The sequence below is a fragment of the Giraffa tippelskirchi genome, chromosome 10 (assembly GCF_054371585.1).
Source record: "Giraffa tippelskirchi isolate mGirTip1 chromosome 10, T2T-mGirTip1v1.2.pri, whole genome shotgun sequence".
Classification (NCBI taxonomy): domain Eukaryota; kingdom Metazoa; phylum Chordata; class Mammalia; order Artiodactyla; family Giraffidae; genus Giraffa; species Giraffa tippelskirchi.
In genome coordinates, this window is record NC_137284.1 from 80,686,744 (window position 1) to 80,710,098 (window position 23,355).

The 23,355-nt window shown below is 38.2% G+C and overlaps 2 long non-coding RNA genes across 2 annotated transcripts; one reads left to right on the top strand and one right to left on the bottom strand.

Moving 5' to 3' along the window:
- Positions 1-13,719: 13,719 nt before the first annotated feature.
- Positions 13,720-18,510, bottom strand: LOC145524399 (uncharacterized). The gene is made up of 2 exons (XR_014067481.1): positions 16,424-18,510; positions 13,720-13,916 (listed from the first exon to the last, which is right to left on the bottom strand). It is a non-coding gene; the product is annotated as an uncharacterized LOC145524399 (long non-coding RNA).
- Positions 18,511-18,609: 99 nt separating this feature from the next.
- On the top strand, positions 18,610-22,904 carry LOC145524402 (uncharacterized). The gene is made up of 3 exons (XR_014067484.1): positions 18,610-18,792; positions 19,157-19,241; positions 21,648-22,904. It is a non-coding gene; the product is annotated as an uncharacterized LOC145524402 (long non-coding RNA).
- The last annotated feature ends 451 nt before the right edge of the window (positions 22,905-23,355 follow it).

Sequence of the window (23,355 nt, forward strand, 5' to 3'; positions counted from 1 at the left end):
TGTTGTGGAGGTTCCTCACTGCGGTTGGGGTTGGACAGGTGGCTTGTCAAGGTTTCCTGGTTGGGGGAGCTTGTGTCGGTGTTCTGGTGGGTGGAGCTGGATTTCTGCTCTCTTGAGTGTAATGGAGTGACCAGTATTAATTTTTGAGATGTCTATGGATTTGGTGTGCCTCTGGGCAGCCTGTATATTGATGCTCAGGTCTATGTTCCTGCGTTGCTGGAGAATTTGCGTGGTATGTCTTGCTCTGGAACTTATTATCTCTTGGGTGGAGCTTGGTTTCAGTGAATTTATGGAGGCTATTGGATGGTCTCTTATTAATTAATGTTTCCCCTGGCTTTCAGTCTTATTCTTGCAGTAGCCTCAAGACTTCTCCTTCCATACAGCCTCAATAATAAAACTTTTAGGTTAATGGTGAAAAGATTCTCCACAGTGAGGGATACCCAGAAAGGTTCACTGAGTTACATGGAGAGATGAGGTGGGGGGGGTGGGTTGAAGTGACCAGGAGGGGAAGAGGGGAATTCAAATGTGGAGAGAGCAATCTAGCCAGTAAGCACTTCCCTCTGTGCTTTCCACAGTTTGGAACCCTCAGAGTGATTCACAGAGATACATAGAGAGGGGGGAGGAAGGTAACAGAGGTGAGCATGAGTAGAAAGGGAGGAATTAAGAGGGGAGAGAGAGATCTGGGCAGTATCCTGTTCCTGAAGTGTTCTCCGGTACCCAGAACACCCTCAGAGATTCACAGAATTGGGTTGAGAAGAGAAGGAGGAGGGTGGGAGATAGAGGTTCCCTGGGGGAGAAGAAAGAGCATCAATAGGGGGAGAGAGTGATCAGGCCAGTGATCACACTCCTGAGTAAAAATGGGTCCTAAAGATTGGGTTCTTAAATGTACAAAGTTGATATCAAATATGTAAAACACAGATTAAAAATCTAGAGTAGAGGTTAGACTCTTATAAAACTTACAATCTAAAAAAAAAAAAAAAAAAGAAAAAAGGGAACAGTGTAACAAGAAAAAAAAACAGTAAAACAGTAAAAAAAGAAACAGTAAAAAAATGTAGAACAGGAAAAAAACATTAAAAAAAAAAAACACAAAAGGTATAAGATATATGTATGTAGTTTGCTTCAAAAATAGGGGTTTTTTTTTTTTTTTTGCAAGTTAATAGTGGGTTATGAAAATGAAAGTTAAAGGTGTAATAGAGGACTCTTTTGAAGATAATGCGCAGTTTTTGTGAAAGCCTGACGTCCTCAGCCAGCCTTCAGAAGTAGTTTTGTGAAGTTTGGTCAGCGTTCAGATGTTCTTTCGATAAATTTGTGGAGGAGAGAGTGGTCTCCCCGTCCTATTCCTCCGCCATCTTCTGCTCTCCCCCCACAAATTTTAAAACACAAATTTATGGTTACCAAAGAAGAAATGTGGGGTGGAGGGATAAACTAGCATGTTGAGATTAACATATATATAATACAATATATAAACAACAAGGACCTACTACATAGCACTGGGAATTCTACTCAATAGTCTGTCATAACCTATATGGAAAAACAATCTGAGGGAATTTCTTGGAGGGTCCATTGGTTAGGACTTGGTGCTTCCACTGCAGGTTCAATCCCTGCTCGGGGAACTAAGATCCTACAAGCCACTCAGTGTGGCCAAAAAAAAGAGAAACAATCTTAAACAAAATAGATGTATATATATGTATAACTGAATCACGTTCCTGTACATTATTGTAAGTCAACAATACTCCAGTATAAAATAAACGCAACAAAAATAAAAAGGCAAGGCTTATCTGACTCTAAGCACTAGGCAGGAAGATGAGATGGCTTCTTACTGTCAGTGAGGCCCAGACTAGAGGTGGCAGAGTGGGTTCGTAGGAAAGGACTGCTTTAGTAGAAAAACCCAAATTATATCAGCTGAGGCCTCACCAGAGTAAACGTTTTGTAGCTTCAATAATTGATTAGACTGTGATGATTTCATGAAAAAAACTAAGAGGAACATTGAGGGAAGTGGCAAAATTAAAATTATTAAATAGTTGATTAAAATTAAACTGTCCTTGATGACTCAAGATGATTTATGTACAGTTGGATCAATTAAGCTTTTTGTTTACTAGCTCCATTAATAATCTGATATCTGGACCCCTGGAATTTTGATTCAGACCATCAAATGCAAAGTACTTTTCCTTCAATTTATTTATAGTGAAAAGGACTCAGAGGCCCTGGAGTTTGTTTAAAACTTTGAAATCTCTCAGCATTAGTCTTTGGAAGCAAGTCTCCCCCCTTTCAGCACTCCCTCCACACACCCCAAGATAGAAGCCGTACCCAAAGGTGGTTCTCTCCAGGAAAAGAGGGCACAGGAATTTAAATTCTCAGGATTAAGAGGATGCAAGGGAAGATAAGGTTTAAGCAATAAAGTGATTAAAATAATTAAAATCAAAACGCAATTTAAAGTTTCTGAAGCTTGAAGCCGGAAATTTTGGTACAAAGCTGAAGTTGTAATGCTCAGACCTCTCGCCTGAGTTCCAGACCTGAGTTTCTTTCGTTGGTAACCTCTGTGGAACGGTCCCCAGGAAGCCTGCATGCCTCAGAGGCATTTAAACTCGACATGTTCAAAACTGAACTCACTATAATTTTTGTACAATTTTGCTCTGTCTCTCTTTTTTCTATCCAAAAACCCAAATCAGCCAAATCAGAACACTTCAATTCTTTGACTTTTCCATTTGCTTTATTTTAAATTAATTACTTTTAACTTCTTCATTTTCCGTATTCAATCAGCTACCAAGGTGAGTCTCGGTTTTCCTAGTGCTTGCTCAGCGTTCCTGGTTTATCCAAACCAATATGTACCCTCATCTTCAATCACCACCTTTAGAGTCCTTGTCATGTGAAGTGAGGTATAGAGTTATGTTGTATGTGTGTGTCTGAGGGGTCGGGGAGGGTGGACCATGCAGATATTTTGTGCACCTTACTTGAGAGAAGAGATGTCACTGAAGATAAATAGGGGTCTTCTGTAAATCTTTGTTCGTTCCATGAGCTTCTCTGGGGAAGAAGTTGAGGTGATCTTTAAGGTTAATTAGAAAAACAATGAAAGGTCCTTAGATGCTTTTATAATTCTAGGCTACTCAAGAGTTTGAGAGATTAAGTGATTTATATGCAGTCACATATATTAAAATACTGTATTTGACTTTTTATGTTTAATTGATTACTATTGTTAACAGTAGAATTTACTAGAGACTCACCAGAGTAGCCAGAATTTTATTTTTAAGGTCTGGGCTTTCCTTGCTCCCAGGGAAGTAAAAATGGCTTTTTGGGATTTCTGAAAGAGGTTTTCCACATAGTATATGGGAATATCAGGTGGCTGATTGGAATTCCTGAGACTGGAATATGAGAGACAAGAAGGGTGGAACCTTGTGAAATTTTGAGAATTGCTTCTTAAATTACTGAAGCATCCTTGAAGTGATGGGATTTTGAAAGGAGTAGCTGTGTGGGTCCCTGAGGAGACTGTGTGTTGAGACCGTTAATTCTGGGTCTTTGGAAAGGTCCCATGGTGTGATGTGGAACTGACTGGCAGAATACAGAGGAGCTGTCCTTTCATCAGCCCTAGGCCTGAGAAGGGCCCAAAGTCTCCAGTGACCAACCTGAAGGAGCAGGAGTCGGGTTGGGGAGAAAGGCTTCGTTGAACTGAACTGTGTAAACCTCAGTGTCCTCACTCATCTGATCAACAGTGGGGATAATGGATTGATAATGGCATTGTCAACTATGATAATGGCATTGTCAGCTATGATGATTGGCAGCTAGAACTGTTTGATTTGATTGAAAATAATAAAGAAATATGAGGTATCTGGCATTCTGAATGTTGTGGACCAATTCATGCTTATTACATGCAAATTTATAATGATCAATAGTTCAGCTGAAATCTGATGTCTAGAAAAATAAATGACTCAGTTTAAATGTTGCTGGAATATTTGAACACATGAGCTCTTGAGATTGTGTCAGCACTAATACGGTTTTAGGGCCTGGGGAATAGTGAATTCAAACTTCTGATGCTGGAAAACTATTAGCCCTGGATGTTGTCCAGGCATCATGCTGAATTCTTTTCAGTTTTACTTCATTTCTGAACCTCTGCAAATCAGTATCCTCGATGCAGATGAATTGGTTTTCCTACTTGATGCGTATGGCTGAAAATTCCAGGTACCATTTCTTAAGATGCGTTTATCCACAGGGAGTTAATAGGAATGAAAATCGATGCCTTACTTTCCCTCATCTTGGAAGTGAGGCAGTCATTTCAGTTCGGTTACACAGTGCCTACTATGCGTAGTCAGTAGACTAGGCAGTGAGCTCTAATGTTAAGAGCATGAGACAGGGATTTATTGGAAATGATAGTATCTATTTCTTTAATTCGAGCCCAGATATTTACTAGACGAGTGTCTATCAGGAAGTCTCTTAACTTTATCTCCTACATTTATGTTTTTATAACAGTAACATATGTGTCACAATGTTAGGACAATTTTCAAGGTGTAATTTTGCTTCTTATTTGTTCAGTTTATAAAATGAGGTAAAATTGTCACCCCTACTAATTCCTCTAAATTCTGTTATTCTTACAAAAAGAAAATACTTTCGAAAGTCAACAAAGGGGTACTTCTGAGAGCAGTTTATTTAGGAGATATGTCTTTTTGATGAAAGGGTGTTTAAGCTTAATTCATTGCATATGGGATCTGTAAGGATCATTTAGAGAAAATAAATAATGGTTATAAATGGAGATATTAACAAGTAAATAATTTGTTTCAAATCATAAAAAAGCTTAATTCATAAAATCATAAAATCGACATAAAAGCTTAAAATCATAAAAAAGACATAATTCAACTATGGTTATATTGTGCCACCCATACGGTTAAGGATCTCCTTTGTTTACATGTTTTTGAAATAATGAGTATTTGATAAATTTTATTAAATTGAGACATCAGTTTTCTTTTTTATTTTAGTTAATTTTTATTGAAGTGTAGTTGCTTTACAATTTTGAGTTAGTTTCCTCTGTACAGCGAAATAAATCAGCTATATGTTTATGGCCTATTCTTAGGTTTTTAAGGGCTCCCCATACTGCTCCCCACAGTGGCTGTACCAATTTACATTCCTACCAGTGGCATAGGATGTTCCTTTTTCTCCACACACTCTTTAGCATTTATTATTTGTAGATTTTTTTTTGATGATGATGGCCATCTGACCAGTGTGAGGTTTGCATTTCTCTAATTGTCAGTGATGTTGAGAATCTTTTCATGTATTTATTAGCATTTGTATGTCTTCTTTGGAGAAGTGTCAATTGAGGTCTTCTGCCCATTTTTTGATTGGGTTGTTCGTCTTTTTTGATATTGAGCTGCATGAGCTGTTTGTATATTTTGGAGATTAATTCCTTGTCAGTTGGTTTGTTTGCAAATATCTTCTCCCATTCTGAGGGTTGTCTTTTTGTCTGGTTTACGGTTTCCTTTGCTATGCGAAAACTTTTAAGTTTAATTAGGTCCCATTTTCTTATTTTTTGTTTTATTTTCATTATTCTAGGAGGTAGGTCAATAAAGATCTTGCTGTGATTTATGCCAGAGAGTGTTTTACCCATGTTTTCCTCTAAGAGTTTAATAGTTTCTGACCTTACATTTAGGTCTTTAATCCATTTTTAATTTATTTTTGTGTATGATGTTAGGGAGTATTCTAATTTGATTGTTTTACACATAGCCCTCTAGTTTTCCCATCACAACTCTTTGAAGAGACTATCTTCCCTCCACTGTATATTCTTGCCTGCTTTGTCATAGATTATATGGCCATAGGTGCATAGGTTTATCTCTGGGCTTTTTGTCCTATTCCACTGATATATATTTCTGTTTTTTTGTGCCAGTACCATACTGTCTTCATTACTGTAGTTTTGCAGTAGACTCCAAAGTCAGGAAGTCTGATTCCTCCAGCTACATTTTGCTTGCTTGAGATTGCTTTGGCTATTTGGGGTCTTTTGTGTTTCTATACAAATTGTACAATTTTTTGTTCTAATTCTGTGAAAAATGCCATTTGTATTTAGTAGGGATTGCAATGACTCTGTAGATTGCTTTGGGGAGTATGGTCATTTTTGACTATAAGAATATTGACTCTTCCAATCCAAAAACTGGTATATCTCTCCATCTGCTTGTGTTGGACTGGCTTATTAAAATGCAGATTTCTGGGCCTATCAGAGGATTTGATTCAGTAAGTCTAAAAAATTGCAACTCTAACAAGTTCCCAGGTGATGCTGTCCCTGCTCCTCTGAGGAGCGTACTGGAGAACCAGTTCATCTGAAACACCACTGGTGAGATAGGTGAGATAGGAAAGCCTTTAGAATAGATTCTAGGTCTTAATCTCTGATTCCATTTCTGTGAGTCTTGACCAGAATCAGGGCATCTATTTATTTTAAAAGCTCCCAGGACATATTAATAATCCAGGTTTGGAAACTGCTGCTTTATATTAGAGCTGAAGTCTTATTGGGTTTAAATGATATACTTGGGCTTTTCTTAGGTTTGAAATTTTAGAATAAATATAACAAAAAATAATAAGACATCATTCTGATACAAAGGGATAGAGCAATAAATAGAATTAATTCTTATTTAGGTAAATACAAGTCTATTTGATTTTGATTAAATATAAGACAACATAGCATTTATATTTAATATAAATTTCCCTCCAAAAGATGATGACATTGCTTTGGGTTTTATGTCTTTAAAAGCACTTTGGAAGCCAAATCTCACATATTTATAGTGATGTGTATCACACTGTATAATAACATCCATGATTCTATTCTTTATTTCTTTTAAAACTCATTAAGCAAAATTATTAAGAAATTATTTAGTTGATTCTAAATTTATCAAAGTTATCTGCTGAACAGCCAGCCATCCAGAGCATGAGAGATGAGACAGGTGAACTCACATAAAAACATTCTGATGATGGATTGTGCTCAGTTACTTGCTAAAGGGTACCATACTTCATCATTTTTCATGGCTCTTCAAGCCTTCCCTGTTTATACTTTTCCATATCAAATGTCTCATCTACATGCAAAGGTGATTTTGCTTCATAACCAATAGTTTTGTAAACTCCACATGGCAACCTCAAGCATCAAACTTTTATCTGCTATAGAATATCTTTGGACAATAAACATCTAAATCAGGATTTCACTGCAAACCCAGCAGATCATGAAAGAAAAAGCTAAGCTGACTCTTCCACAACTACTTCATTTATGTAATACAGAAATGAGTAAATGTTTATTTTGGTTGATAAAGCAAGCAGGTGTGTCTTGAAGATAGGCTGGGATGACGAAATTAAGTAAAAGGTGGTAATTTTACAAAATTACTTTCCTGACCACCATGAAAATTTATATTGCACATTTGAGATTAAAGGTTTTTTCACAAATTGAAGATTAATCCAGGGAAATTTATATACTTTCTAATTTCATTTTTCATTTCTTGCATTCAGGTAGGAAGAAACTTAAAATGATGTTTAAAATTTCTTTAGATTTTCTTTTACAGTCAATCTTAAAAATAAAATCTGGTCTTAGAAGGAGTGGAATCTTAAGTAGCGCTGAGGACCCAAATTTGCCATGTATTTGTTGCAAATGTACTTGAATCATGTGAAAACACTGAAAAATCAGATTTATGAAACATTAGAAGACCATGCCTAGAAATAGTTAATAAATGTTTGCTTCACTTTTATATAAAATATGTGTTAGTTGCTCAGTTGTGTCCGACTCTTTGCAGCCCCACGGACTATAGCCCACCAGGCTCCTGTGTCCATGGAACTCTCCAGGGAAGAATACTGGAGTGGGTTGCCATTCCCTTCGCCAGGGGATCTTGCTGACCCTTTATATAAAATAATTGTGCTACAGATGCATAGAACAATTTTATGGACTCTGAGGGAGAAGGTGAGGGTGGGACGTTCTGGGAGAATAGCATTGAAACATGTATATTATCATATGTGAAACAGAACACCATTCCATGTTCGATGCATGAGACAAGGGCTCAGGGCCGGGGCAATGGGATGACCCAGAGGGATGGGATGGGGAGGGAGGTGGGTGGGGGGTCCAGGAAGGGGAACACATGTAAACCCATGGCTGATTCATGTCAATGTATGGCAAAAACTATTAAAATATTGTAAAGTAATTAGCCCCCAACTAAAATAAATAAATTTATAAAAAAAAAAAAAAAAGAGTCCCTTGGACTGCAAGGAGATCCAACCAGTCAATCTTACAGGAAATCAACCATGAAAAAAAAAAATAATTGTGCTAAATGAGGAATTAAACACCCCTTGCAAAGGGTCACACACATTAATACACATATCTAGACATCAATAAATCATGTATTTATGGGCCAGAGGCATAGTAAATGCTGAAGCAATATAAAGATGTAAAAGTAAAATCCTGCCCTTTAAGGAACTTAGCTTCTAGTAAGTAAGTCAAGTATTCAAAAGGGATGTCAGAATGGGATGAATTATATGAAAAAGTGCCATGTGTCTGATTGACTAGGAGTCAGTGCAGGCTTCATGGAGAAAAAAATGGCAAGTTAAAAGATGTAGGAATGTTAAGTATGGTCAAGAGGAGTGAAGGAATTATGTACCAGAGAAATTCCTGAGAGAATATGGTGGAAATGTGTAACAACAGCTTAGTCTTTATGAAGGTCTATGGTTGGGGATAAGTTCGATGATGGACAGAGAGAGATCAGATCTGAAAGGGCCTCACCTGTATATCAAATAAAGGAGCATTTCTTAAAGCCTGGATAACTGTTATTCACATGGTGGAAGGTAACTTGCCAAGCTCTTGCTGACCATTCTCAGCATCATGGTTTTCTTTAATTGTCAGAATGCACACACGTAAATGCCGCCAAGTCACGTGTGAGAAAGTGACCACTAGGTGGCAGAACTGTACTGCATTCTGTGGCTGAGACCAACTAGCTGATCCCTTGATACCTTCTTGCAATTCTTTATTCAAAGCCAATTCGGCTGCACAATAATGCTTGGAGTCTGTGTTTGTCTGGAAGCTTTGCAGAAGGTTGAACGTCAAATTGTAAGGAACTTTTGTCACTGCAGACAACCTGCAGCCACCAGCCCCGCTCTTTTGCTCCTCCCAGTGGACATCAGTTGTTGGATGAATGCGGCCTGGGAATATATCTTAAATTATTCTTTGATTTAAAAATGTAATCCAGGCCCATATATCAGCAGACACATACCATGTTTCACATATAATTAGCTCATAACTAAACTTAGCAGTGTGCAGAAATAAAATGTCAATCTAATTTCTTTACCGTAAAATTTTCCTACTGCCAGTGTAGAATAAATCTATCACCATATGGCCCATCAATGCAGTAGTAAACAAGGGGTCTAACTGTATTTTGTGAGGAAACTCTTGTAATTGATTTATTTTTCTAGGCTACCAGCTAGTTGGTTGTTGTGTGTTTTTGGTTATGCCATCAGTAGATATACATAACTGCTTTTTGCTGTTGTTGTCCCTATTTTGAAAAACATATAATCCGAGTTCAAGAATTCTACAATTTATATTTGCCAGTTCAGAATAGGAGAATGTTGATAACATGTTGATAATATTAAATATTTCAGTGTTTCTCTTCAGTGTGATGTAGACATTGTCTAATTTTAGCCTCTGTTTAGGTTATAGTTAGTCATGGATAATCTGTTTGAACGATTTTTTAGTTAATAGTATACTGATTAATTTGATTTACTCATTGAATCCATTAATCAAACTGTGAATTTGGTTGATTGTTCCATGAGCATGTTCCTTTGATGATATAGTCATGATCTTATCCTGATTTTGTATTAACTGATTACCGTGGAGTAATTAATACCCCGAAGAGGTAATCAATATCCTGCTGCTCCAGGTAATATTCAAAACAGTTTTATATCTAAGCTTAAAACTTTTTATACGCCTTTGCAGCATAGGAAAGGGACTAAGGGAATGTGAGTTTATTTTGCATGGGTGTACAAGAATATAGGTATGAGACTTGCAAGTATTTTTCCTTAGGTGAGACACGTTAATATTTTAACTAAATAGATTTTTCTTTAACCATAAATTATATTGAAAACTGTTCTCTAATCAGACTTTTATAGACAGAGTTTTAAACTCTCTCCAAAGTCAGTTAATTTGTGCTAACCATTTGAAACAAGCATACACATGCATGCACACAGACCCCACCCATTTAAAGTATAACTGTCTCAATATCTTTTTGACCAACCAGCAATTCACAATGCAGACTTTCAAATTACATACATCACTAAAAACAACTAGAACGGATTGCTGAAATATAAAACTAGTTATGTTTTAGCATTATTTATTCTGTTCTCTTGCTTACTGTATTTCTCAGTGAATCATTATGTCTTGCTAGGAAAACGTAATTGTACAAAGCTTAGATATCTCAAAAAAGAACAACTTAAGGTGAAATTGTAGAGCTATAGGTCAGCATGGTCTCCTATCATAATCTTTTTTAAAAATTTTCCTTTTCCTATTCCTTTTCCCTTCTTATTTTATTCATTTTTGCTTTCTATAATCAAGAAAAAAATTGAAGACATGGAATGGAAAATGTATGTATCCCAGGTTTTTCCCTCTCTTACCCAAAATAGATACAGTATGCTGGAAGCTTTGTAAGTTATTACCAAGCAAACTAGGTATTTAAAACTTGTTTTACTATATCCTATGTGAAAAAAAAATCTTTTAAAGCCATTAAATAATACAACTTTGTTAATTCAGAGTCTTCATAGGCTAGAATTTTGAAGCAGATATTCCTTACTAATTGTTATATTACAGTTGCATAGTACTCCACTCTGAGGACAATTTATAATTCATTCAACCAGTCTACACTGTTGTATGAAAATTGTTGTACATAGCTTTTTAAAAATTTCAGCCAGGATACATTTGGGCTTGATTACTAGAAGGAGAATTGCTGAGTCAGGGGGTCAGTGTGTTAACTTCATCAAACCAGGTTCCTTCATCAGGCACTAAGCAAGTCAAACTCTGAGATGCCAAGGTTTACAGAGGGAAATGGTTTCATCTCAGGGCAGTTAAGCAAGGAGACAGAGGAACAATTCTGCCTCCAAAGGCAAGGGGCTCAAGGTATTTATGGAATAAAGTTGAAGCGTGAGGAGCCTAGAAAAGGTAACTGGAGATAAGAAAAGATAGGGTAATCATCCTTCTTCGCAGGCATGACTAAGCTATAGACTTCTTCCTGGGGGATATGTTCAGAAAATGATGGTGTGAACATGTTCTTAGGGTGGAGTTTTGGTCTCTGATGTCCAAAGTTCACAGAGTAGACACCCCACGTGTGCCCATTTGGGGGGCCTGTGGTCTTAACTAGTCTTAACTTGCTTGATCTGGAACTGGACTACTTGGGCAAAAACATCTTATTGTTTAGACCACGTGAAATTTGGAGGACACAAGTTTTTTTGTAAAAACAAAGTAACTTTGATAAGCGAAAGAGGGTGAGTTTATTAAATATTAATGGCAAACTGATGACCCCTCTTGGTTTCAAATGCTTACATAATTTTGCCAGGTGTTACCTCATCAAATTCTTTATCATATGGGTTCCCCTACTTTGCATCTCTACTAGCAATAACTGACAATGACCATTTTACCCAGCTTTGCCAGCAATGTGTAACGTCAAAAGTTTTGAAATTTTCCAATCTGTGAAAATTGGAAACTCAATTTAGTTTTATTTTGCATTCAGCTAAGATGAATCAGGTTGAGTATATTCTCTCTCATATGGTTAAGAGATATTTATATTTCCATATCTGTGAAGTATCCATTCTTACACCTTACTAATTTTTCTTTATTTTTCAAGTGTGTACATTTTAATGACTTCAGTATTTTGTCTATAAGTTTGATATACATTATTATTATGTAATAATGGTGTTTTATTTCATATACCACTATGGTGGGCTTTTTTGGCTATGAAACATATTTTTATTTTTGCATAATCTATTTTTCAAATTTAGCAATCTTTTTCTTTTGTGCATCTGAATTTGAGTCATTTAGGAAGTATTTCCATTGCTAAAGCTATAGAAGAATTTACCCATGTTTTTGTCTAATATTTATATGGTTTCCTATTTTCACTATTCAAATTTCTGATCTCTTGGGAATTTATCCTTTTGAATGGTATAAGGGATGGATCCTCATTATTTCTCAACTGTAAAAATATTAATTATATTGTTGTATACTAAGTTGGCTTAAAGCTCAACGTTCAGAAAACTAAGATCATGGCATCTGGTCCCATCACTTCATGGGAAATAGATGGGGAAACAGTGGAAACAGGGTCAGACTTTATTTTTTGGGGCTCCAAAATCACTGCTGATGGTGATTGCAGCCATGAAATTAAAAGACACTTACTCCTTGGAAGGAAGGTTATGGCCAACCTAGATAGCATATTTAAAAGCAGAGACATTACTTTGCCAACAAAAGTCCGTCTAGTCAAGGCTATGGTTTTTCCATTGGTCATGTATGGATGTGAGAGTTGGACGGTGAAGAAAGCTGAGCGCCGAAGAATTGATGCTTTTGATCTGTGGTGTTGGAGAAGGCTCTTGAGAGTCCCTTGGACTGCAAGGAGATCCAATCAATCCATCCTAAAGGAGATCAATCCTGGGTGTTCATTGGAAGGACTGATGTTGAAGCTGAAAGTCCAATACTTTGGCCACCTTATGCAAAGAGTTGACTCATTGGAAAAGACCCTAATGCTGGGTAGGGTTGGGGGCAGGAGGAGAAGGGGACGACAGAGGATGAGATGGTTGGATGGCATCATTGACTCAATGGACATGGGTTTGGGTAAACTCCAGGAGTTGGTGATGGACAGGGAGGCCTGGCGTGCTGCAATTCATGGGGTCGCAAAGAGTCAGATACGACTGAGCGACTGAACTGAACTGAACTGATACTAAGTTTACATACAAAATTAGATCCATTTAATTTTAATCAAATAAAATTGTAAGTTATTTAAAGTGATAATGTAATGCTTTGATACATGCATTCACTGTAAAAGGATTCCCCATCAAGTTAACATATCCATCACCTCACATATTCCCCTCACCTTTTTTTCTGTAAGAACATATATGTTCTACCCCCTTAATTCTCTTTGAATATTTTGTTTATTCACATGCTAATACTATACAGTTTTAATTATGATGGATTCATATTATCTATCAACATCTGGTGGGGGTATTTCTCTATGGTTCTTTTCATGTGGAGTTATTTCAGGATGATACATATTTGAATTTTTAGTATTTTTAATTCCTGTTACGTATTTTCAACTTCTGTGTGCTTATGAGAGTAAATTCTAAGAATTCTCATGACAAGGAGAAAATATTTTTTTCTATTTCTTTAATTTTGTATATGTATGAGGTGATTTGTTGTTGTTTAGCCACCAAGTTGTATCCCTCTTTTGTGATCCCATGGACTGTAGCCCACCAGACACCTCTGTCCATAGATGTTCACTACATTCTTGTAGTAATCATTTCATGGTAAATGTTAACCAAATCATTATGCTGTATGTCTTAAACTTACACAGTGATGTATGTCAGTTATATCTCAATAAAATAGGAAGATAAAGAAAGGGGGAAAGTAGAGGGAGAACTTAGTGAAAGAAGTCACTTAACTTCCTTTGCTTCCATTCTCTTATCTATAAACAGAGATTTTGTAGAGGGATTGCATGCGTCATTAAGGAATAAGTTCAGAGGCATATAAAATTCAATTAAAAAAAACAAAGTATTTTGTCTGTTTCTGCATAACAAAACGTTCAAATTTAGAAAAGAAAGGGTTGACCTGGTAGCTCCAGGAAGCCGTCATGGCTCACTTTTTCTCCATCAACCTTAGAGTTGTTCTTAGGCTTCTGTTGATATTCTTTAACCTGTGGTTGCAAGATGCCTTTTCTGACTCTTGTATGTCCCTATTTAAAGGAATGAAGAAGGGGAAGAGCATAGCATAAAAATCATATTCAGACTGCATCAGCCTTTATTAACATTTTCTCATAAGCTCTGCTTAGCCTGCTTAGATCTGATTTACCAAAACTGTGCCCTCTGGCCATTCCTTATTCCAAAGGAGGTTGGAGAAGTAAGTGGGACTATTGTATTTGTTAATGTGTTGGATTTGCAGCTGAGAGCAATGCCATACCAAACAAAATTATAATTCTGTTAATAGAGAAGAAGGGAAAATTGAACAGTTTGCCACAATGCACTATGTAAACCAGAGGCCCTTTTAAATGTCAAAAATAGAAATAAAGAAAATATTTACCTCTTTTCCTCTCCCCCCAATATTTCTTTACTCATTTATGAAAAGTCTTTTGTATAAATAACCCAAATTTTCAATGCTTTGAACTTCAAAACTATCCAGATAACTTACACGTGATAAGCATTTTTAAATGTCAGAAGTATGAGAGGAGAGTAAAAGGAGTGGGGGGCAGGAAGAATGCTGTGCACACAGGTGAAAGAGAAATGGAAAAAAGCAGGAAATATTCAAATGTCAGATAGATATAACTGGCTACATTTGTTTTCAAGCCATAAATATTGCTGAGGGTGCTATGTTTTATTTAATTTTGTTTTATTTTTTTTTCTCTAACATTTTATTTACATCAATTTCTCGTTCGGGTGGCAAGGGGTCGTCCATAGTTCAGAATGGTGGGCGATGAGTGTGGGGGCTGTGTCAAGGGATAGATCAACTCTGAGGGCCAAGTCATGACTTTATATGATATACTGTGCACTTTTTTAATTTGCCTGTTTAAAATGCACCTGAATTTATTTCTCAGTTCTATGGTTTACTAAGTACTTCTGCTCTTTAGTATTTTCTTCCCTTTAATCTCCTTAGGGTGGCTTTTCTGTTCTTTTTCTACAAGCTTATTAAAGTACATGCCTATTTTGTTTATTGTCATTCTTTTTATATGACGTAAGTATTTAAAGCTGTATTTTCCCTCTGACTTAAGCTTGGGTCTGTTATACAGAGTGAACTAAGTTAGAAAGAGCAAAACAATAGCATGTATTAACACATATATGTGGAATCTAGAAAAATGGTACAGATGACCCTATTTGCAGAGCAGAAATAAAGATGCAGATATAGAGAACAGACCTGTGGACATGGGGTGGGGTGGGGATTGAATTGGGAGATTGGTGTTGACATGGATACACTACCATGTGTAGGACAGATGGCTGGTGGGAGCCTGCTGGGTAGTGCAAGGGGCTTGGCTCAGTGCTCTGCGGTTATCTGGATGGGTGGGAGAGAGGGAGGGTGGGGGAAACCGAAGAGGGAGGGGATATGTATGTGTGTGGCTGTTTCACTTCATTGTGCAGTGGAGTTTGCTATTTTAAAAGAGAACCAGATTGGGTAAATAATTGTTTAAAGGTATACGAAAAATTGCTTTTGAATGGCTCTAAAATCTACAAACCATCCCACGTACTTGTTGTTAACTTCCATGAGGTGTAGCTTGTATAGAGTAAACTGCCCCATTTTATAGAGAAGGAAATGGCAACCCACTCCAGTATTCTTGCCTGGAGAATCCCATGGACAGAGGAGCCTGGTGGGCTGCTGTTCATGGAGTTGCACAGAGTCGGATACGATGAAGTGACTTAGTATGCATGCATGCATTGGAGAAGGAAATGGCAACTCACTCCAGTATTCTTGCCTGGAGAATCCTAGGGACAGAGGAGCCTGGTGGGCTGCCGTCTATGGGATCGCACAGAGTTGGACACGACTGAAGCTACTTAGGAGCAGCAGCCCCATTTTAACTGTGTGGTTGGATGAGTTTTGACAAAATATAGACCTGTGCAATAACTATCCCGCTAAGAATACTAATCAAGTCTACTATCCCATAGGTTCCATATTTCCCTTTGCAGTCTACCTCTGCCAACACAGGGAACTACTGGTCTGCTCTGTGTCACTATAGATTAGTTTGAATTTTTCTAAAATTTCAAAAAAAAGGCTATACCTATTCTCTGAAAATAGGTTTCTGACTTCCTTAACTTAGCTTAATGATTTGGAAATGGACCTATGTTGCTGTTGTGTCAGCAGTCCAGTCATTTTATGTTGCTTAGTAGTATTCCACTGTACAAAAAAACAAGCCACAGTTGGTTTTATCCATTTATATACTAATGCACATTTTGTTTATTTTCAGTTTTGAGCTGTCATGATTAAGTTGCTAAGAACGTTGACATACAGATCTTTATATGGACATATATTTTCATTCTTAAGTGAATGTAAATGTGATTGTTGGGTCATATGGTAGTTTGACATAGCAATTTCTTATGTTGCCAAATTCTTTTCTAAATTAGCAGGGCAAATGTGTATTTTGTCCACCAATTTATGAAGTTCCAGTTGTACTACATTCTCACCAATGAGTGATATGGCCAGCCTTTTAGCAACTTATGTTTAGGGGAATGGTCTGAGTTACAGAAGCACCAAACTCACAGTTTTCTTCTGCAGATCTGTCTTTCAAGGGTGATTCCACTTGTCTGCACCTATTTTCCCACCATGCTTCATGAGCTCTTCCACACATGGGAGTAATTTTGCTGTCAGCCAGGGATTTGGGCAGGTTTCATACATAGATATTGGACCTCATTCTTTCAGCTCTCTTATTTCCAGAATTTCTTAAAATTTCCAGCAGTTCTTCCAGCCCTGAACTCTGTTCTCTGGCATCTTCACTTGCTGAGCTGAGGTTTTTCCATACCTCCATTTCCTCCTCCTGTAGCTGTGGTGGTTGTGGGGACTGTTTTTGTCTCTGTAATAAGGGCTTGAACCTTTAACATTTTCCCACTGCTCTCTGAACCTCTGCTCATTTTCCTCCATCTCAGTTACAGTTTAAGCTCTTCTCTAGCTTCTATCAATTAAAACTTTTTTTCTAGTGAATTTAAATTGAGTATACAGTCTCAGAAAAGTCGCCATAATCAGGTTTGAAAGCAGTGTCCAGAACCCTGATAGCTGATAATGAATGTAACTGAAATAAAGTATTGATTTAAATATCTAGTCCACATTCTGGGAGTCATGTAGTTGAGAATGAAAGCCTGAAAGAAGAGTTTCTTGACTCAAGGATGGTCCAAAGAAAAACTAAAAATTTAGGCAAAATTTAACAGTGATACTTCTCTATTTCCCTTTCTGCTTCTTTCTTCTACTGCCCTGTGTACCTGAGGATGCTGTTTTGTCACTCTGTGCCCTCACTGAACCTGTGTCGAGGTCTGACTTTCCTCCTTTAATTTTTTCTCATCTCCACCCTGCTTTGATGAGAACTCCAGTTCTCCAGTGCAGTTCCTCTCTCAACATTGAAGAGGCATTTCTTCACGTTCCCAGAGGCATTTCGTATTTAGCAGTGGACGTTTAGTATCTCAGATTATTAGTGGAGAACATTTGATGATGTAACAGAATATAGTAAATTGTTCAGTTCACATGGGGAGGTGTGTTTGGGGCCAACTTGTAGGATGGGGCTCTTTTAGGAATGGGTATCATTATGAATGATCAGAGATTCTGGAATGTTCCTGATTTTTTAAAAACTGTTTCTTGCCTGTTTTCATCTTTAAATCTAGAGATGTGTTCAAAGTTTCACGTCTTTGGTTGTATGTTCGATTGATTTCAAGTGGCACCATGGCAGCGACTCCAGGCTGCGCAGATGGTGGATGACAGACAGCAGTAGCACTGAAATCTGGAACTTTCCTATATTTTCTTCTGCTGCTTGTCTCTACTTTACATACCTCTCTCTCCAGGTTCTCAGTGGATTAATTTCCCTCATTGGAAATAGGAGTTTTACCAACTATACTTCTAATTTGATCATGTCTGAATGTTTCTGGAGAAAGGCACTTGCTCCAGGTTTAGTGTGGAGAAGCCAATGGCACCCACTCCAGTCCTCTTGCCTGGAAAATCCCATGGACGGAGGAGCCTGGTGGGCTGCTGTCTATGTGGTTGCACAGAGTTGGACACGACTGAAGCGACTTAGCAGCAGCAGCCAGGTTTAGTTTGGTCCTTCAGAACGTGACTCTCACGAGTGCCTCGGGCAGTGAAATTAGTTTAAAACAGAGTGTACACTCAACAGTATTCTTTCTTTGTAATAATTCCTTACTTTGCCTTAATCACCTTTGTTTTTCAGACAGCTTCTAGATGATTGTATTTTATCATTGCAACCCGCCATTTCTAATCTATTTAGCAAGTTTTTATTAGTTCTGACTTTCTTCTTTAAGGTCTCATGGCATGTTATCCTCTTTGGTTCTGAGAAGTCACTTGAGTTCTCAATCTGCTGCAGCCTTCTCTTTTCTCACGTCCCTATTTCATGCAGTTGAAGAACTCTGCCAGCTTCAATCACTGATCTGCTTTGTCCTATGAGTAGTGAATGCTGTGCCAAACATGTGCTCTTCTAGTAGCCTCCTATGAATCCTGCCTTTTCATAGTTTAAAGACTGGCAGCTTAGATGGTAAGGAATCTGCCTGCAGTGAGGGAGACCTGGGTTTGATCCCTGGGTTGGGAAGATCCCCTGGAGAAGGGGATGGCAGTTCACTCCAGTATTCTTGTCTGGAGAATTCCATGGACAGAGGAGCCTGGTGGGCTATAGTCTATGAGGTCACAAAGGGTTGAATACAACTGAACAACTAACACACAGACATGCATGCATGCACACACACACACACAGAGGCTATGATAGTGAATCCCTTCTTGCCATATATGAGGCAATACAATAATACCATCTTTCAGAAGGACTAAGTGAATTGCAAATATATTTCACGTATAACAGAGCACTTCAGGCACTCTTTTGTGCACTTCATAGGCATTGCTCATTTAATCATATGAGTAATTAGGTGGGTACTGTATTTATTCCCTTCTCATGTACTAGAAACCTAAGCAAGGGAAACAAAGTGGGTGAATGGATTCCACAAAGCTTCGAGTTAACAGAGGGAGGTTCAAGGTCAGGAACTTTGGCTTGGGAACTTGACCTTACTTCTTAAACTATTGGCATATGTGAAGCTTATTGCTCTAGACAGCTGCCCAGAGAGATGCTGGTAGGAGCACCATTTGTAGTTGAGGTGGTAGCAACAAAGTTAGGTTAACTTATTACTCCTGTTGTGTGACTAAAGCAGTTCAAACAGCCTCAGAATGTGAGGCATTAATACCTTTGGAAAAGCCTGTTACTGCCAAGAATTCATGTTGCTTCTCTCTCTTTAGATATCCTACAGGAGACAAGAGAGACAATAACAACATCAAACGGAGGTTATCTTGTTTTCAGCCTGGAAGCAACTGCATTTGAAGGGTACAGAAAGAAAATTAGAAACATGACAAATGCATTTATTAAGAACTGAACCAAATTCCCTCTGCAAACACTGTTCTCCCAAATGTTAGAGCAACTGCTTCAAAGCCTGCCAGTAACAATCACTGAAAAAAAAATACTGTGGAGCACAATGCCTAGTTGTCTGTTGGGACTAAATATATTTGATTGTTTGAGAGCCACGACCTGCTGAATAAAGCCAGTGGAGCATTCAGCCCTGATGCCACTTGACCAGAAAAGTGATGCTTAGTCCAGAAATTTTACCTTAGGAAATCCTTCATTAATTAAGGATGTTTTCTCCTGTGTAAATATGTGTACTCCTTGGAGTGAAAGTGTATTAAGTCCCACTCATTATTCAGGCTCTTGTGGAACTAGTTCATTCAGTCCAATTGCTGACCAATTGCAAGTCTGGGTAAGGAAGTAGAGAGACAGTGTGCTGCACTGAAAAGACACATACTAACGTCAGATGAAACAGGACCTGAAGCCAGATCTTTCACTGGCAAGCTGGGTAACAAAGAACAAGTTATGAAACCTCAGCTTTCCTAGCTGTGAAATGGGTGTAATGACCAATCCAGAATTTGTAATTGTGTAATATGGCAAATATAACACACCTAGTTTATCGGTCAGTTGAGTTCAGTCGCTGAGTCATGTCCGACTCTTTGCAACCCCATGGACTGCATTACGTCAGGCCTCCCTGTCTATCACCAACTCCCAGTTTACTCAAACTAATCTCCATTGAGTCGGTGATGCCATCCAACCATCTCATCCTCTGTCGTCCCCTTCTCCTCCTGCCCTCAATCTTTCCCAGCATCAGCGTCTTTTCAAATGAGTCCGTTCTTTGCCTCAGGTGGCCAGAGTATTGCAGTTTCAGCTTCAGCATCAGTCTTTTCAATGAATATTCAGGACTGATTTCCTTCAGGATGGACTGGTTGGATCTCCTTGCTGTCCAAAGGACTGTCTACTAAACGGTTCATTCCATTTTCTCCCAAGGCTTCTCTGGAGGATGTGTCATAGAGGGTGAGCAGTTAGGTCATTTCTGACTCTAGAAGGCTGCGGGGAAAGGAGAAAGAGGAGGTGCAAAGAAAACAGGAGAGCTTTGGAAGGAGGTTACAGTTACCAAAGGGAAAAAAATCAACTATTTTGAGCTTCTGTTCATGTTTGGACTGGATTCATTCTTTCACTGTCTCTGTGTCTCTGTCATTTCTCTTTCCCTCCTACAACTCTCTAATAATATTACATTATAGTTAGGATTCCCATAAAATAATCATCAAAAATTCAAATCCTTATTTGCTTCATTGGTAACACTTTGCTATTATAGAGTGCTCAGTTGTGTCTGACTCTTTGCCATCCCATGGACTGCAGTCCACCAGGCTCCTCTGTCCATGGTATTCTCCAGGCAGAAATACTGGAGTGTATTGCCATTTCCTTCTCCAGGGGATCTTCCCGAGACAGGGATCAAACCCATGTCTCCTGAGTCTCCTGCATTGGCAGGTGGATTCTTTATCACTGTGCCACCTGGGAAGCCTGCTGTTATAGAGATACAAGCTAAATCCCATTCATGAAGTTACATTTTCATGACTGGTTAGTTTAGATCCCCTGGAGAAGGGGATGGCTCCCCCCTCCAGTATTCTTGCCTGAAGAATTCCATGGACATAGGAGCTGGGTGGGCTACAGTCCATGGGGTCTCAAAGATTCAGACATGACTGAGAGACTGACACTTTCACTAGCTTAGACACAATACTGAATTTTGGAAAGAATGAAAAACGTGTGTGTTTTGGGGCAGGCAGGAGCTATCTACTTTAAATAACAAAAGGTTAGGTAAAATTTAACGGCATTTTGTTTCAAGCTCTGGAAATGGCTGAAGGCTAAACATACTGTAATTGTGTTGTAACTTTTATTTGCAGTGAAATTCTTACATGCATCACTTTTTAAAACAGACCTATATGTGGAAGAGAACAAAACAAATGAAAAAGCTGAACGCATCACTAGCGCTTTCTTCACTACTTGGCTTTGAGGAAAGGAAAGGGAGGACAGAAAAGTTAACACGTTGTTTTGTATGAAGTGGTCTTTTGAATCTCACCACCCAGTGTATTTTATACTCAATATTTCAGATTTTTCTGGTGTATTCCTCCATATTACTCCAGGATCTATTACTATTAACAGGGAGCCAAGTTGTAACATCATAGAAGTGAAAATAACATCAACCCACTGATGAGGAGATCTTAGGGGATGGGGAGGTTTTTAGATCAGGACCTTCTGTGAAATTGCCCTCCCAAAGGCAGTTATCTCCACCTGTGTGCTTTGGAACTGGTTCTGCAACAGCTGACTAACCCCTGCTTCTATCTCTGCTTCCCCTTCCCTCTTTGATTCTTTAATTTTCTTTCCCCCTAGGAAGCTGAGCAATTGCATAGGAGACCCAGGTCTTCCCAGAGGCTTTCATAAAGGTAATACTTTTGATTATGTTTGGGAATTTAATTGTTGTTGTTGTTAATTGTTCAGACACTCAGTCATGTCTGACTCTTTGTGACTCTATGGACTTCAGCATGCTGGGCTTCCCTTCCCTGTCCTTCACCATCACCCGGAGCTTGCTCAAACTCATGTCCATGGAGTCAGTGATGCCATCCAACCATCTCATACTCTGACCCCCTTCTCTACCTGCCCTCAGTCTTTTCAAGAATCAGGATCTTTTCCAATGAGTTGGCTCTTCACATCAGGTGGCCAGAGTAGTGGAGCTTCAACTTCAGCATCTGTCTTTCCAGTGAATATTCAGGGTTCATTTCCTTTAGGATTGACAGGTTTGATCTCTTTGCTGTCCACCAGATTCTCAAAACTTTTGATTATATTTGCGAATTTAAATGTTTAGTTGACATAAATGATATCCATCCTGCGTTATTATTTTTCTTTCATTTTTGATGGTACTGTGTTTATGACTTTAGTCATATGTTTGACAAATGTTTCTGATACTAAGTTTCATTGAAACTGCATAAAGCCACTAAGGTAAGTTCTACAGAGAAATCGGCAGTAAAGATTCAGAGACATGCACTTGAGCAGCTCCCAGAGAGATCAAGGTGAGGTTTCATCAATGACTAGTACCTTCATTCCCTTATGTGAAGTTACCAGTCAGTGGTGGTGTGGGGATGCTTATCACAATGATTTTGGTCTAACATTTTATGATGATATTAAGTATCGGAGAAGTTAGCCTCACAAATCGTGCCCAACTCTAACCCACAAACACAAATTCACAGCAAAAGCAGAAACTGTGTTCCCCAGAGATGGGTCAGCTCAAAGACATTTAAGATTAAATGTAGAAGGAATATTTTACTGGGGTAATAAATTTGTTTACTTTTTCTCTGTCATTTCATTGTTAAATGACAAACTGTGTGTGTGTGTGGGGGGGTGTATTTTCAATTCAGTTGAAAAGCATACATTTTAAAAATTCTAACTGAAATGGGGTAATTATATGAATGACACTAGCATCTTCTGTGGTGGCCAACCTTGTTCTCGGAGCTGGACTGCAGGGGTGAGTAAAACCGATGTCTGTATCCTAGTAGCTGACTTTATTGAGGAGGGGAGAGGAGCAGAAAGTAGCCAAGCTGGCAAGTACACAGATGATAGTATTTCAGATAAGCAATATTAAGAAAAAAGAAAGTAAAGGATGAAGTAATCTCTCCATCTAGAGGTGCTACTTCTTTAAATTGGGTAGTGAGTCTGAGAAAGCAAACATACCGAAGCCACATAAATGGAAACTATCACCAAGAATTGTGTTTAACTATACAAAATACAGTGCAGCAGTGTGATAATTTATGTATGTTATTTAAGTAGTTGTTTTGAATTGACCTTGAGTCAGGAAGGTAACATTTTTGGGGTCTGTTTTAAAAGAATTACGTAGGCATTCACCTTCAATCTCTAAATTCCTAAGTACCTCTTATAAGCAATGTTTCTGGCCTTCCTCCACACAGCCCTTGCACTGTGGTCAATCCCAGGGAGAAATGGGTGAGGAATATTGCTTTAGGTGCCACATTATTAGCCTTCCAGGGAAGGCGAATACATGTCATGGTTGTGTTTTAATTGGGCAGAAATATATAAAAGCTAACTATGG